At 36.7% G+C, this 16053-nt stretch overlaps 1 long non-coding RNA gene across 1 annotated transcript; it reads left to right on the top strand.

Annotated features, from left to right (window-relative positions):
• Positions 1-907: 907 nt before the first annotated feature.
• Positions 908-12942, top strand: LOC111725450. The gene is made up of 3 exons (XR_002773512.1): positions 908-919; positions 2094-2184; positions 12814-12942. It is a non-coding gene; the product is annotated as an uncharacterized LOC111725450 (long non-coding RNA).
• The last annotated feature ends 3111 nt before the right edge of the window (positions 12943-16053 follow it).

Below are 16053 nucleotides of genomic sequence, written 5' to 3'. Positions count from 1 at the left end.
AACCCGCCACCTTAGGTGTACGTGGCTGGCGCCTTAGCCGGTTGAGCTATAGGCGCCGAGCCCGGACTATTGTTTTTATACAAGTAACAATTCACTTGAAATAGATGATTTATACCCCGAACCAAGTGATGTTTTGTACATTTGCTCTCATTTGAAAGTGTGTAGTGATTAAAACACAGGCACCATGTCTTCTATTCTTTTATGATTATTAATTTAGTACAGATTAATACACTGTGGTATCAATTTTTATGAATCAAATATACATAACATTTGATAACTTATATATCTAGCATTTTAGAAAATTGTTAATGCTGGGTGGTGGCTCATGCCTATAATCCCAACACTCTGGGGGGCTGAGGCAGGTGGATTGCTTGAGCTTAGGAGTTCTTGAGCAAGAGCAAGAATCTGTCTTTAAAAATAGCTGGATGTTGTGGCAGGTACCTGTAGTCCTAGCTACTTGGGAGGCTGAGGTAGGAGGATTGCTTGAGCCCAAGAGTTTGAGGTTGCTGTGAATTATGATGTCATGGTATTCTACTGAGGGTGACAAAGTGAGATTCTGCCAAAAAAAGAAAAGAAAATTGTTAATTGCTATAAAATTCTCAACTAGTTAAATATTAGTTTATTATGTATTATTTTTAACTGACTTCTAGATTATTCATTTTAATTCATCAATTAGCTTTTAAAATGATAAAATTTGCAAAATATGTGTAAGCATTTGGGAATATAATTAATGTAGTTATGATTATATGTGGACATTTTGCTTTGTGGATCTTTTAAAACAAGATTATCTTTTGCCCATGTTGTTCTGGCTTTCCTGACTTTTACTGTGACTCCCTGGAGAATGGTGTTTGGAAGTTTTTGCGGCACAAGGCTGTTTTCTGATCTTCTACAAGAAAGGACTCTGTGCTTTGTGGTCTGGGTGGGTCTGCTTTTATGCAGTGGTGTCCATACAGCCTTGGGAAAAAGCCTTGGGGATAACTTATTAATTTTCCAGGATGGTGATTTATAAAACAGGAAAAACTTTAAGCCTAATTATTTAAAAATTGCCACTATAAAATTTAAGAATATTTCTATAACCAATGACAATTTACTTTTAAATTTTATATGAAACTACCCTCACTTAATTCCATGACTACCTCCATCACCACCATTTGTCTTCTCTTTCCTCGTGAGTGGAAGCAACTCTCTATTCTGTAAACATAAGGAAAATTACAATTTGAATTGTTCTACCTCCTTGGGATATGTTTTTGAGTGAGTTTTATTCTAGGAAATGGTATTTCACATGATGCTTGAAATTCTAGCATTTACCAACTCAGTTGTTCTAACTACTAAGTTTGTAGCCGACAGCTTTCACTTTCCACTGATGCAGTTTGGTGATTACCATAAGATGTTCTTCCACCCGGCATTCACTTTGTCAATGTAGAGGACAAATCACAGTTCTCTCCCTGTGGTCCTAGAAATAATCCTCCAAACTGTTTTTATAGACTTTATTGTGAGGCTAGCTCTCCTCTTTACACTGGCATTCATCTGTCGCTGGGGATCCAGATTTAAACAGATCATTTCCTGTTATTACTACAGCAGTATCAAAATACTGATCACTTACCAAGAAGCAAAGTATCCAAAAGACTGAAGCAGAGAGTTCAGCCAACTGTTTGTTTTTCAACTGTTAAAATTTATAAGAATCACATGTTAATGGATATGGAGATGCAATGAAATAGAGAGTAGCCTTGGTGAAAGGATGTAACAAGCCATCACTATCAAGTTATAACACACTCAGTTACTTACCAAAGACAGGAAAGAATTTTACTATTTATTAAAAAATAATGCCTATTGTTCTTAGAGTAGCATTCAGTAACTAATAGGAGATATGAGTGCTATTCTTCAGAAGTTTTCTTTCATTTTTTTTCTAAGTCATCAGGGCAGTTTAGAGCAAAATCCATCATTTCTTTCTTGAAATTTTCAATTGTTACATTGGTAATTGGGTATAATTTTGACTCCTCTTTCATCTGTCCACACTCAGTAACCTTGAGTCCTGGGGATTGTTTTCTCCACATTAATTATCACTTTTGGTTTCACCCCTTTCATCATTCTAGGTCAATTGCAGGAAGCTCTCAGCTGGGCCATTGTCCTTTAGTTTATGCTAAGATAAAGTTATCCAAACAATGTACCATCCTATGGCTTTCTGTAAGTATCTACATTAATTCAGTATTCCCTCTGTAAATTTACCTACATAAATAAATCCAAAGTTCTCTGACTCCCTTCAAGACCATACACCTTTCCTGACCCTTTTTATAACTGTTCATTATTGTTAGACTTTGTTCTTGCCAAGCAAATACACTAGTCTGTTTTAAGCACCCAACTCCCTCAATCTTACTTTTACCCTTTAATGTGTAATGTCTAATGGCCTCTAATCTTGTCATTTTTCTACCAGTTTATGTCACTCAAAAGTCACTCTCTGGAAGCTTTACTTGTCTGGCTTTAATCCTGCATATTTCTGTTTCTTCTTTTATTCTAAACTCCCCCAGCACTTGTGTGATCTGCTAGTACTATACAGGTTGAGTATCCCTTATCTGAAAACACAAACTCTCAAATGCTCTAAGGAGCTTTTACCTTTGAGTGACATATAGTGGTACTCAAAAAGTTTGAGATTTTGGACATTTAGGATTTCAGATTTTCAGATTTGGGATCCTCAACCTGTATAGACTCATGAATATTTTACTGCATGTATTGCTAACTCTGGAAAGCAAAGAATCAGTCTCACTACACATTCGTCTTCTATATTTGCATTATTACAATTCTCAGTGTGTAGTAGGTATGCAGCAAATACTCATTTTTTAAATAAAATCTTTCTTTGACAAATACTTTCTCATTTCATACCTCATTTTTACAAAATGACTATGTCAGGATTGCATTTAGTTATGAATAACAGAAACCCCCATTAGAGTGCTGTAAGTAAGGTTCTGTATTTCTCATACATTAAAAAGTCTGGAGGTCCCTGGTTATTCCATTGGCCCAGCAGCAGGGGCTTTCTAAGAATTTTTAGATCATTTTCTCCTGGTCAGAAGATACTTGATGTAGCTCTAGCTATCACGTTTGTACTTGAGAAAGAAAAGAGAAGGGTTACACTGGCCTCATCTGTCCTTCCGACAGGAAGGAAAACATTGCCCCAAACCTCCAGCACAGTTCGTATGTCTAACTGGTAAAAACTGGGTCGAGCAATCACTTCCACCCGAAAGGAAGCAAGTGTGTTGGGGAGAGCGGGAAACAGGGCTGCCATTGTTGACTTAGGAGGATGAGGGCTGGACACAGCCTCTCTGAAAAGTAAATAAATACCAAGCAGTATTCATTATGCAAGAAGCAGAGGAATGAGTGTCAGGTAGACCATGAACAATGTCTACTCTCTCTGTCTTGCCATCCTCATTAGCAAACTGGAAATAATAGCAGCACACCTCAGAGGATGAAGTGTGGTAATAAGTGGAAACCTTAGCATCGCACTTGGAAAATAGAATTTGATTACAAGTATTTGCCATTATTTCTATTATTATTTTGTATTCAGTTCATATTGTTTGATTAGAGAAATGGCTGTTCTTTGCTCTCCCCTCACCAATCTGTAGGATTTGGGAAGATCGATGCTATTACTACAATACTACTTGTATGGGGGCCCTAGAATCCCTTTTCAGCATCTGCATTTTATCATCTACTATACCCCATCACCTCACTATAATAGCAGTCGTATCAGTTTTTACCACACAGAACAGTAGGAATTTCTAAATTCTGTAAATATGACAGTAAGTAGGGGCTAAAAACACATTTTTCACTAGATTAATAATATTCTCAATTTTACTAAAGAAAGAAAAGAATACCTGGTACAACTTTCTAATGTTGCAATTTGGAATAGATGCCATAAATTCTTTAAGACTAGCATCACGCTAAAGGGAAGATCAGCAGGCTCCTGCTGTAAATAGCTGTAGTTGTAAGCCATTTCACTAGACCCAGGCCTTACTCCTGATTCTACTTCTGAGTCTCTTAGCTGCTGGGAGCTACCGTTTCTTGCTTCTGTTATTTCTTGGCCCTTTGGAATGTCATCATAGGCACTATTTTCTTAGTTTCCAACTTGTCTTCTCTCAGTGTTGTTCTCTCAGGCCACTTTGGGTGAATTTGTTATATTTTGATCAGGAGAGTTGAAGTCTCTATTTTAAAACACTTCTAATACAATAAGATAACACGAGCACTTTGGACACTCTGTGCCAATGGAAAAAATATAAGCACCTTTTGGCTTGTAAGGTTTACTAAGGCTGGAAAGTGTGCAATACATTTTATAAAGATTTGTGTAAAGGGGGGAATGGTCCAAAGTGCCAGTTTTCTTTCTTTTTTTTTGAATTTTGAGACAGAGTCTCACTATGTCACCCTCAGTAGAGTGCTGTAGTGTCACAGCTCACAGCAACCTCAAACTCTTGGGCATAAGCAATGCTCTTGCCGCAGTCTCCTGCATAGCTGGAACTACAGGCACCTGCTACAACGCCCGGCTATTTTATGGGCGGAGTTGTCATTGTTGTTTAGCAGGCCCAGGCCAGGCTTAAACCCAGCAGCCTTGGTGTATGCGGCCGGCACCCTACTCACTGAGCTATGGACGCCAAGCCGAAAGTGCCAATTTTCAATCATTAGGAATACCTGATTGTTCATCTCTATCAAATTAACAAGATGTTTACAACTCCGTAATCAATTGTATTACATACAGTTTCCTGGAGAGAAGCATTGCATCTTTTTCAAACAATTGACATATGTTATTCAATGCCTTAAATCCTGTTTTGAATACAAAGTATAAATAAGTAAAAAACATGTTTTCTATTCAGAAAGAACTTACAGTGTGCTGATGATGATGACTAGAAACACTCGGATGGATTTATATGTACTCAATGTAAGGTGGTAATGAACAAAACAGATAATACACACTGTATTATTTTAATAAGGGCAGATCTCACCAATGCCCAATGTAGTCAGCAGAGCCCTTATGGGAGAGACAGAAATTCATGTACATAAGGGTATCTGAAGAGGTCCCCTTCTTAGGTTCTATATAAGGGGAGAAATGAAACAGTGAAGATGAAGGCCCAAATATCACCTCCTTTCTAGTAGACAAAACGTCATTGGATGTGTTTTTAAGTGTTAGCCAAGTTGGATTTCTAATTATGAAGACTTGACAGTATAGCTGGTTGCTCTAACTGGGGCAGGAAGCTTAATGGAAGGAGGGTAGAGCTGAGCCATACATTTTCTGTTAGTCTTTCCATACTTTCAAGCCAGGTAAATTTACCTCCTCAGGGGTGGGGCGAAGGGGTGAGAGAGGCCCAGGGTACAGAAGTCGAGTGTCCTCCCAACTGGGAATCACTGGAGTGGGGAAGAAGGGTTCCTAAATGTACATTCTAGTCACAGAACAACGTGCAGACTTAAGTAGAGGGAGAAAAAAATGGACAGGTATTTTAAGCATGGAAACAGAACAAACTGTAGAGTGTGCAGGCGCTGTTCAGACTGTGGTACAGCAGAGTGTTAACATTTTAATAGACTTAAGGATGGGAAGAAAAGAAGCCTGGGGTGGAGTGAAGTTTATCTTACCCTGTTAGGTATAGCAGTTTTATAGCCATATTCTTGTATAATTTTTATTCTCTATACTAAAGTAAAGCATTGGAAGAAAAAAAGGGTAACCTATCACATATCACCATTATAAGTTAGTTATAAGAGGTAATAACTACATTTCTGAGGTAATAATTTTACAGAAATCACAATACATAGTATTTGTCATATAATTGATAATATTAACAATTATGTATAGTTGGACCATAAAGAGAGCTATCAGAAGTTTGCCTGGGGTAAAAAGGTGGGTGGAAATATCTTCTTTTCCAAAGGGTGCTCCCTAGAGGATGCTGCTTAGGGAGTCAAGGAAATATCCACCCAATTTTGATCTATTGTTCCAGGTTCCCTCCCTCTATTACAGAGATTTAGATAATAAATGGAATTCTTAAATCAGAAATCATACACAGCTCCAAATAAGGGTCTCAAGTGGCCATCACAAAAATATTTGTGTTCTTGGACTATGGCATGTTATGTGTTGAAATAAAATCATCATTAGCAGGAACACAACTTGATTCCTTTGGGTCTAATCCGGGCTTCTCTCAAGTCTAATTACTTTTTTGGAGTCAAAATCAGAAAACCTTGTTTTAAAACCGAAGTCTTTGAAATAGTATTATTTATACAGTAATCCTTTTTCATGGTGTGATGACTGAAGCATGAAATATACTAGCAATATGAAAGAAACAAGAATATAGTGCGGGGGCTAGGGGGGAACTTGCAGTCTTAAGGCCACATGTGGCCTTGTGGGTCCTTAAGTGTGGCCTTTTGACTGAATCTAAATTTTATAGAACAAATCCTTTCATTCTTATTATTACTTTTTTATCTTCTATATTTTTCTTTAATTTTAAAAATGAATGTGATTAAAATATCAAAGAATAAAATAAGTTTTAACAAAATAATCCTCCCAGGTTGACCAGCACAATTAGAACATTAGTGAGCCATAAGGGATAAATCGATGGCTGCTGTGCTCATGATTTAGTTCCACCTTCCCCTGCCCGACTGAGGCCACTACTTCAGGAGGCTGAGAATTTATGGGGGTCAAGTACATCCGTCTGTTATCAGCTTTTGACAAAGTACACTGTGTTTCTGTGTGAAAGTGGAATTTGTGAATAGTTGCACAGATCACCAGTATTTTTTAACTCTGTCTGCTTAATAGCCTATGTTGTCAAAGAGGACCAAAAGAACTTTGAAGGAAGAAGACAGAATTCTAAAAAAAATTTTTTTTTATTAATCATAACTGTATACATTTTTGGGGTACAATGTAATGATTTGATATATCATATAGAATGCTTAAATCAAACTGATTAATATAACCATCACCTCACTAACTTATTGTTTGTGGTAAGACATTTACAATTTACTCTTAGTTGTTTAGAAACTAAACAACTTGCATTGTGCACATTAGTCAAGATCTTGTCAAATGCCCTCTCTCCTCCCACCAAACACCTTCTCCCTTCCCCTCCCTTCTTGCCCCTCCTTCCCTCTTGTTAGACTATATTTGTGTTTTACTATTCGTAAGAGAGTGTGTTTTTATATTGGTTTCATAATAATATTGAGTACATTAGATACTTTTTTCCCCCCATTCTTGATATACTTCACTGAGAAGGGTGTCTTTCAACTCCATTCAGCTAAACATGAATGATATAAAGTCTGCATTTTTTACGGCTGAATAGTATTCCATGGTATACATATACCACAGTTTGTTAATCCATTCATCAGTTGATGGGCATTTGGATTGCTTCCATGAGTTGGCAATTATAAATTGGACTGCAATAAACATTCTGGTGCAAATAAGACAGACTTTTTTAATGAAGATTGGGAATTACAGTATCACTTTGTTTCTGCTAAAGATAAGATGATTTGCTTGTTTTGTGATAATACCATATCAACATTTAAAAATTCATGCTCATTAGCATTATAACACTCAGAAGGAACACAAATATTTTAAATTAGAGAGAGAGGTGCAAAAGGTTGTATTGCAAAAATTAAAAGATGAAAAGAAAAGGTAAATATAATTCTTTCAAGCACCAATAAGGCCTTGGTCTTAATTTTTTTGAAAAGAAAAGGCAAATATAATTCTCTCAAGCACCAAAAGTAATGCTACTGAAACAACTTATAAAATAGCTTATATATTTGGGTAAAAAGGGAAGCTATTCAGTGATGTAGAAATTGTGAAAGAATGCATTGTTGAAGTTGTAGGATATTTAGACCCTGATAATGTCTCAAAGTACAAACAACTGCCTCTTTAAAGGGGAATCATAACTGATTAGCCAAATGAATTAGTTTTCAACTTAACAGAAAAACTCAAAAGGAAAATATAAATTATTCAGCCACTTTGGGTGAATCAACTGCTTGACTCTTTCAGAATTTTTACATCTATAAATAAGGGCTATACTGTTTTATCCTTTCCTTTCCTTATCTCTTTTACTTATTTTCTCTTCTTATTATAGTAAATAGGCCCTCCAGTAAGGTATTAAATAGAAATCTAAGATGTAATAATATATATTTAATATTATTAAATATTGACTGTTGAAGTAGGACTAGACATATTAAGTAATTCAATATTGTTAGTATTCATTCTATACAATTCCAGATTATTTTCAGTTGCTATCTCAACATTTAAGGTTTTCTTAGTTCCAAAATTGAGATAAAGATACTCATGGAGCTTCAAAGAACTCTGAATACCAGGCTCATGCCTATAATCCTAGCACTTTGGGAGGCCGAGGTGAGTGGATTGCCTGAGCTCAGGAGTTTGAGGCCACCCTGAGAAAGAGTGAGACCCTGTCTCTAAAAAGTAGCTGGGCATTGTGGTGGGCACCTGTAGTCCTAGTTACTTGGGAGGCTGAGGCAGGAGGATCCCTTAAGCCCAAGAGTTGGAGGTTGCTGTAAGCTATGACATCATGGCACTCTACCCAGGGCAACAGCTTAAGACTCTCCCCCTAAACCCCCAAAAGAGTGTATATATATATATATATATATATCATCATATGCATGTCTTTAACCATCACGTCCCTAACTTTCAAGCTAGTATGGTAGCTTTGACATGTAGAGCAACATCCTCCAGATCCTCTGTCATAGTAGTAGCTTGTTCTACATCAATGTTTTCATGGGCACTTTTGAGAAAGCGTAAATTTACACATTTGCAAGAGCACATGTTTTCTTATAGTTGCTATAAGTGTGTTCATAACTTTGTATTATTCTAGTACATAATGCCAGTATAAGTCAGTGGCAAATAGTTCAATATTTCCTATTTCTGGTTGTGACTTGATCTTTCCAAAGTGCAGTTATTAATCTTTCCCTTAACAATTGATCACCCATTTTTAATTTTACTTTTATGTATATTAAGGAATGTAAAATTTGTAGTAGTTATGAATTTTTAAGGAAATTTTAGGCTAATTAATTCAAAATATGTGATAATTCTTTTATTTGCATTTATTTAGTAGTCACTAGCAGACATTTTGCCATATAAATTTCTTAGGTGTTTTGATCTGCTGTTTGGCTGCTGAACCCCCACCCCCACCCCCATCACCACCACATGCATTGTCTTCTCTTGTTTTAAACCTTAGATTGTGAGCTTATCATCAGTGGGGCTTTCTCTTTAAAACTCCAATGTAGCCTGGGTTAAAAATGTTTTTCCAGAATAGTTTAGGCCCACAACTGTGTCTAAGCTTTTTTTTCTTTACTGCACATTGGAAGAATAAGAGTTGTGTTGGGCCACATATTAATTACACAAACACTAATGAAAGCTGATTAGCAAAAAAAAAAGAAAAAAATCCATGCATACTTTTTGGTATATCTGACACCACAGATAAGCAAAACAAGTCCTCACAAAATCAGCATGTGGCCCTTAGGCTGTATGTTTGGCACCCCTGGTTTAGGCTTTATTTCTGCATGTACTCCCTGTGTTACCAGACAAAGAGGGTCCAGCCTGTCAGAGTCCAGCCAATATGCACAGACCAGGTTTAGGTCCAAATAAGCTTTATTTGTCAGAAGGCCCGCAATTCTGGAGAACAGTGAGAGTAGCCTCTCAGTTCTGATCTTCCTGAGCTACAATTCCAATAACTTTTATTATGAAATATAAGGAAACCAAACTAGAAAAGTTTAACGTTATCCGATAGAAAATAACATCAAAGGTAATCTCCATTTTAACAATGCAAAATGTTTCATTTTAGCAAAATATCTAAGAGAATGGTCAGAGAAAACATCATCATCAAAGTAACCTTTTCTCTACCATCATCAGAACACCTACTACCTTAGAGTCTCCTGTGATAAACATCTTCACAATCCCAGTGAAAGTTTAACTGGACGGTCACTGAGGTGTGGGAAAGAATGTAAGTTGAGCAGACTAGGTCAACTGCACTGCTTCAGCTCAGCTTCTCAGACTCCATCTTGCAGGCTGCTTTTCTCGCTTCAAACGGAGATCCCTGGCTCAGGATCCATTTCTTTGTAGTTTCTTGGCTAGTGACTACCTAGTCCACATCTGATATAAATCCAGTACTATATGTTGTAGCCCCATGTTATGGATTCTTCAGAGATTTATTTTTCCCTCCAGAGCCCAAACAGGCAAACAAGTTTCCCTGGTGTCGTCCTTGGAGTTTTATACAGAGCTCTCAGTCTCAATTTGCCTGTTTGTAAGAACTAAGTTCTCATCACCTGTTTTTCGTGCTCCCTCAGAAACCAAACTCCTAGATCGTAGCCCCTCCCGCGACGCACTCCTGAGGCAAACACCGGGCAGCCTACTCATTTGCCAGGCCAGTTTTCAGTTGCTTCATTAGTGCTGGCATCTGGATTTTTTTTATTTTTTTAATGGGAGCTCAGCTGTGACTGTTTTAAGTTTATATAATTTTCCGCAACAGTTCCAATTGAGCTAGCAGGAAGGTTTGTATGTATAACTATATTTCAGCCCATATTGCTGAAATTCACATCTTGAATTCTTTCTCATCTATAAAGCTTTTCTTCACAGGTTTGTAAATATCCTTGACTTGGTTTTTCCTAAAGCACATTACATTTCACAGTTGTAGCCTTAAAATGGCATTCCCCTCCTTTATTATTTAATAAAAATGCCGTACCTAGTCTGATATCATTAAACCTTACCACATCAAAAATTCTACTCAGAAGCACAAAAGGAAGGATTAAATTTGAAGATGGATAGACTTGCCCTTTTAACATTGCTGAGAAAGTAACCTGGAAGAATGCATCTTCTGTGAATAAATAACACCAGATTCAGCATGATGATTATTTGGGGTCCAGGGGAAAGAGGAATTAAGAAGTGAGATCATTGAGGGGGTTTCAATTTTATTTATGTTTTATTAAGCTAAGTTGTGTACACCAGGGGTTCATTACACACATTAACCTTTTTAAAAAGGCTGAAATAGGCTCGGCGCCTATAGCTCAACCGGCTAAGGCGCCAGCCACGTACACCTAAGGCGACGGGTTCGAATCCCCAGCCCGGACCCGCCAAACAACAATGAAGGCTGCAACCAAAAAATAGCCGGGCGTTGTGGCGGGCGCCTGTGGTCCCAGCTACTTGGGAGGCAGAGGCAGGAGACTCGCTTGAGCCCAGGAGTTGGAGGTTGCTGTGAGCTGTAATGCCACGGCACTCTACCCAGGGTGACAGCTTGAGGCTCTGTCTCAAAAAAAAAAAAAAAAAGGCTGAAATAGTTCATAATAATGTTAAAGTAGGGCGGCGCCTGTGGCTCAAAGGAGTAGGGCGCTGGCCCCATACGCTGGAGGTGGTCAGTTCAAACCAACCCCCGGCCAAAAACCTAAAATAAATAAATAAATAAATAAAAGTTAAAGTAATTATCATCATCATGTACATAGTACCATATTTTTAATGTCATATAACAAGACAATTTCCACCCTGAAGAGATAAGAGGATAAGTTGTTTTTCAGCTATTATTAAGACTTAGTCATTTTCACATCAGACTCCTTTTTTTTTTTTCCTATTCTTGTTGAAAATGTCATATGACTGACCATAAGCTCCAACCTATAGTGGTGATTATGCTATTTCCAACCTGGGAAGTAATTCTAGCATAATCCAGAATAGCAATAGATTGAATCAGAACCATCTTTTGTGCCAAAAAGGCCATTTTAAATATTTTTGCAATTAAGTTTTTTGCTGACTTTCTTTGTTTATGTGAATTACAAGTGTTGCTATTTAGTGACTGTATTCAATCACATCTTTTAACACTAAAATATGGAATAAAAAAGATTGGTATTTAGAGGGACCCAGGTCCTTTTGAATGTCTACTTATAACTGGCACTTTGCTTGATTCCTTGCCTAGATTGTCTTTCATCACAACGTGAAAAATAGTTAACATTTATTTGTGCCGGTCATATGGCCAGTATTCTTTATGTACTATCTTAATCTTTACAACATTCCTGTAAAATAGATCTTATCATCATCCTCCTTTTAGAATGAGAAAACGGGTTAGATTATTTTGACTAAATCATATAGCTACTAAATAGAATATTTACTTTTAAGTAACTTCCTATATATATGTATATATATGTATGTATATGTCTATCTATCTGTGTATGTTAGAGCTAGCTAGCATATCTATCTATCAATCATCTCTTCTTTATCATAGTGTCCAGTATTGGAGCAATAATATCACTAGGCCATGAGACAAATTCATGTGCTTGTTATGATACATAAGATATAGCTGATTTCTGCTTGCAAACAGTAGATAAGATAAAAATATAAGGAATGGATGAGCATGCCAAAGAAAGCTGGGTCATCAGGCCAGAGTTGTGGGTGGAGGGCAGAATGCAGGTGAGAATCAGTGGCCCCAGGCTACTGAGGTAGAATACCTATTGATGTTGATGGTATGTGTGGATAAGTTAGGTATGTAGCCTCTGGTTTTATGTTTTCTGTCATACCAAAGACTATTAAAAGGACAGTGTTGTCCTGGGATCCTCACCTTTGACCTAATCAAATAAAACCTTCCCTCCCCATATCACTACTGTTAGGAGAGTGGAGGATGATGCCAGAGAGAGACACAAAAATAAAAATAGCAGGATGGCCAGGATATATTGTTTTTTATTCACTTCTGATAAGCTCATTGCTTTTCAGAAAAAAAGAAAGGAGAGAAGGGAGAGATGGAGGGACAGAGAGACACAGAGGATGAAAGGTGGACTCGGGGCAGAGAAAAGTATCTGACTATATTTCTCTTCACGACTTCTTAGTGAATATGGTGCTTGAATGACTATTTTGAAGAAGAAATCGGGGGAAGAGGAAGGAGAGAAGAGAAAACCTGCCTCTGAGTGCAATGAACACCATTCGGGCGATGGGCACACTTACAGCCCTGACTCAAGCATTCTAAAAGTGATCAATGTAACAAAAACATTTGTACCCCCTTAATATTTTGAAATTAAAAAAAAAAGAAAAGAAATCAATGTAATTTTATCTACACTGAGCCTTGTACAGTGCTATGGGTCTCTTTCCCTCAGTCTTAGGGAAATTCTCATGTCTCCAAACTTCGTCTTGAACATTGTTTCTACTTCACATTGTGTTTGCTTTGGACCATTTAAGTAATTTTGGGTCTAAGGCACTTATTTAGGATCCTTCATTGGATTAGCAATTAGTATAATCTTAGTTAAATAATACTTCATCTACTCAATTTGCCACGGCCATCTATATGTGGTCTAATCTAAGTCTCACTGTGGCAGCACCCTTAATAATAAAATAGTCTCGCAAGACCCAGAGGCATGAGTGTGAGCAGATGTTTTCTTTTGCCTTCAGAATTTCACAGGTGTCCAAAAACATTGTAAAGATGCAAGAAAGGGCCAATCTAAAAACATGTGCCCTGGGGTGGACAATAAATAGCTCTGCTTGTATGAATATGTTGCTGCTTTGTAGTTTAAAAATCTGTAATTAAATTTAAATTGTGAGGGAGAGAGGCTGGGAGGGATGAAAAATTACCTATGTAGTGATGAGTACACCAAAAGCCCAGAATGCATCATGAACCAGTATATACATTAATGGAATTCAACTCATAGTCCTTAAATCTATTTAAAAAAATAAAGAAAAAAATCCAAAAAATTTTCAAAAAAAAAAAAAAAAAAAAACAAAGAGAGAGAGATAAAATAAAAACACAAATTATGTTCCTTAACTCTCAATCATGTAATGTGACTAACAGGCTGACCCCCTGGTTAACTTTAAGCCATCTAAAAATACCTTTAAAAGAATTCCTTTCAAAGAAAATATTATATATACATGAATGTATTTATAATTTAGGTACACGTGTATATCAATCAGCCACAAAAAAGAAGAAATTTTTGCCATTGTGACAACACAGATAACACTAGAGGACATGATGTTAAGTGAAATAAGCTGGAAACAGAAAGGCAAACACTGCATGATCTCATTGATTTGTGGAATATAAAACGTCAGTGGGGGAAATGGAGAGATGCTGGCTAAAAGGTACAAAGTCAGAAAATGAATATATCTGGGAATCTAACGTACAATATGGTGACTATAGCTGATAGCCTTGTATTATTTACTTGGAATTTACTAAGATGTTAAGAGTCCTGACCACACACACACACACACACACACACACACACACATATATTAACTGTGTGGTGCTGGATGAATTAATTGGCTTGATTGTGGTAATCAGTACTCAATACCTATGTTTATCAAATCATCACAGATATCTTATAAATATACAATTTTTATTTTTCAATTATACCTCAATGAAGCTTGGGGGAAAAATTAAAAAATTTAAGTTGTATCTTATGGAAAATTGTGAATCTACTTTCTGTAGACTTTTTATTTATTGTTTGGGGTTCATGGAGGATGCAAAGAATTAGGTTACACTGATTGTGTTTATAAGGTCCTCTTATAATTGTGTCCCACCCCCAAGAGGTGTGTCATACATTGTGATCCTCCATCCCCCTCCTGCCTCCCCTCTCCCCAGTCCCTTGTTCCCTTGCCCCTCACCTTGAATTAATTTGAATTTTTCTTTTATGAGGGTATGTATTAGATCGTCTACTGGCTTCATACTAGAATTAAGTACACTGGATTCTTGCTTCTCCATTCCTGTGATACTTTACTAAAAAGAATGTGTTCCAGCTCAGTCCAGTTTAATACAAAAGATGCAAAGTCTCCATCTTTTTAAATGTCTGAATAGTATTCCCTGGTATACATATACCACAGCTTGTTAATCCACTCCTGGGTTGGTGGGCATTTGGGTTTTTTTCTACATGCAGACTTTGTTAGAAAGGTTCAGTTATTTCCAGTGTGCTCACTGATGCCACATTTTAAAATTTCTGTTATCTTATTCCTTAGGTAGCTGCTATCTCGCTACTCCCACCCCTTATGTTTTTGATAAGAACTAGAAAATATTATTAGGAATCTTAAACATCCTTTTGAAAGTTTTTAATAAAAGTTAATTTTAAAAATGTATTTCATTTTCTATACAAACAACAGGAAAGTGAATTCTTCAAATATTTTGTAAAGTACTTTATTGTTTACAAAGAGCCTCATGTCCATTTCCTCCTAGAGAGTTGCTTAAAGCAGTACCATAAGGTAGAACAAGCAGGTGTCATGCCCACAGAGCAGATGAAACTGAATCCACAGGTAAGTAACCCAGGTCTTCTGGTGCCTAAGCTAGTTTTTTTTTTTCATGTGTCATTTTGTTCTCTGACCAAACAGCAATGAAAGGGTCTAATTTTGACATGGATGCTTGGGTTTTATTTTCTGACATTGCCTTTTAAAACTTTGTGGAATCATTAGGACTGTAACTATGAATAGGTGGAACAATTCATAGTTGATAAATTCCATCTGTTGGTTAACTAACTTTGCTTTCTCTTCCTCTTCTGTGTTCTGGGGCTCAGAAGTGAAGGATGAAGTGTGTGAATGGAGTAGGTGAAGATCTCATCGGTAAAGAAAGCTCAACTTTAAGGATATAATAAATGGCAACTTTAAAGAACATTTCAACATGATATAGTAGTAGATTCTCAGTTCAGGGTTGTAAGATTTCATAAACACCCTGAACATGCCTCAGGTTACTTCTTCTCAGGACTTTCCTGCTCTATATATTCTGTGTAGTCCTGTGTGAACACTGTCAGCTCCAAGTATGCAAGTGTGATGCCTAAAGGTTGAAAACTCTAACACTGTTGTGCTTATTGTAATGAGCATTGGGTCAAGATTAGCTTAAGCAGAGACACCAAATAATAGAATCACAAGCAAAATGGGAAGTAAAATGTGTTTTATACTGAATCTTTATAGATGGATTTGGCAAAGAAAAGTTGATTAACCATGGGCCCAACTGGGGACACATTTATAATGATTTGTAAGTAGTCTAGAGAAAAGCTAAATTAAAAAATTATAATTTTTCTAAGATGGGCTGATAACTATAGTAGTGAATTAAAATAACTTGTGAATGTTTCTAACCAAAATAAAAATACTAGTTATGAAGT

This window comes from Otolemur garnettii, unplaced genomic scaffold (genome assembly GCF_000181295.1).
Source record: "Otolemur garnettii isolate 467f Iridium unplaced genomic scaffold, OtoGar3 scaffold00041, whole genome shotgun sequence".
NCBI classification, from domain to species: Eukaryota; Metazoa; Chordata; class Mammalia; order Primates; family Galagidae; genus Otolemur; species Otolemur garnettii.
The sequence above is the reverse complement of the archived record's forward strand: the minus strand, read 5'-3'. Positions and strand labels throughout refer to the sequence as shown.